At 55.6% G+C, this 1,415-nt stretch overlaps 2 non-coding genes across 2 annotated transcripts; both read left to right on the top strand.

Moving 5' to 3' along the window:
• The first annotated feature begins 211 nt into the window (after window positions 1-211).
• Window positions 212-375, top strand: LOC114680933. The gene has a single exon (XR_003732836.1). It is a non-coding gene; the product is annotated as a U1 spliceosomal RNA (small nuclear RNA).
• A 762-nt stretch (window positions 376-1,137) lies between these two features.
• Trnan-guu lies at window positions 1,138-1,211 on the top strand. The gene has a single exon. It is a non-coding gene; the product is annotated as a tRNA-Asn (tRNA).
• Window positions 1,212-1,415: the final 204 nt, after the last annotated feature.

The following is a 1,415-nucleotide window of genomic DNA, read 5'->3' as shown; positions in this document are numbered from 1 at the left end:
TGAGAGGACGCAGGGTCTGCCGGTCCGCACCCGCTGCGGAAACGCGAGGGATTTGGCGCGCGGCGTGGGAGGGAGCGCGGGTCCGCGGGTGGCAGCGGAGCGCAGGAGTCGGGCGCGGGTCCGGGGAGGCCGCGATCGCTGGCGGCGAAGTGACCGTGTGTTGAGAGCGCAGGTCCGGGGTGGCTGAGCGGTGTGTGTTGGGGAGGCGAGCATACTTACCTGGCAGGGGAGACACCATGATCAAGCAGGTGGTTTTCCCAGGGCGAGGCTCACCCATTGCACTTGGGGTGTGTTGACCCCTGCGATTTCCCCAAATGCGGGAAACTCGACTGCATAATTTCTGGTAGTGGGGGACTGCGTTCGCGCTCTCCCCTGGTATTTCGCTGTAACAAAAGTCAGGCATTATTTGGATTATGCTGCTTAAACTTTATTTACTTAGTCTTACTGCCTTTCTAGCTGGTTAGTAGAACTGGTAAAAGTAGGATGTGAAACTCACGTGTTCTTCAGCATTTGAACCAACAAGATTAATAGTCATAAGGAAGTTACGTTACGAAATGTAAGAAACAAAACAAAAAAATGTTTCAGATCTAGAGTTATTTGCATGAAGCCAAAGGACACTTTTAGGAAAACTAGGTCCCTAGGTTCCAACTTGGGTTGTAGTCTAGTCCTTTCTTTCTTTCTTGGTTCCCGAGTTTAACATGAGCACCACCCCTGGTCCCGGGCCAGCAACACAACTGTCCAAAACCTGTAGTAAGTTTAGTAAAAATGGGTCAGCCCTAGAAACCGCTGATAGAAGCAATTCCTCAGCAATTCCTCCTCTGCTTTGTTCCCCGCCCCTCCCCCTCCCGTGTCTGCGGTTAATTGAAAGAACAAAAACAAACACCCGCGTGACTTCATTGTCTTCCTAACGAAGTTGGCCCCGACCCCCGGGTGCCCGAGGGTCCCTGCGTCCCTGCGCCCCGGAGCCGCCGGCCGCTCGCCCCGGGCTCATGAGGTTCGCGCGAGCTCGGGAAGCGGGTGCGCGGCGCGGGTCACGGCGGGGCGCGGGCCCGGGGGCTTCGGGGCTCGGTCGTCCCCGGTGTGGCCGCCGCGCTGACGCCAGCCTCACCAAGGAGACGCCGCGTGGTCCACCGCACCGTCTCTGTGGCGCAATCGGTTAGCGCGTTCGGCTGTTAACCGAAAGGTTGGTGGTTCGAGCCCACCCAGGGACGGCGGGCCTCAGGCTTTTAACGGCTTTGCCAAGAAACAGCCACCGGAAGGAGCTCACTCTGAAAAATGCACGTTCCTGCATTCTGTTCAGAAAACCTGAGACCCACAAAAAACTGCAGCCTGTGTATTAAAGAAAGAAAAGAAAAAAAAAAAAAAAGCAACCCTGTCCTTTTTTGTTTATTTATGGCCTGGCCTCTGGCAAGGAA

This window comes from Peromyscus leucopus, chromosome 6 (genome assembly GCF_004664715.2).
Source record: "Peromyscus leucopus breed LL Stock chromosome 6, UCI_PerLeu_2.1, whole genome shotgun sequence".
Taxonomy (NCBI): Eukaryota; Metazoa; Chordata; class Mammalia; order Rodentia; family Cricetidae; genus Peromyscus; species Peromyscus leucopus.
This window is presented reverse-complemented; position numbering and strand designations above follow the sequence as displayed.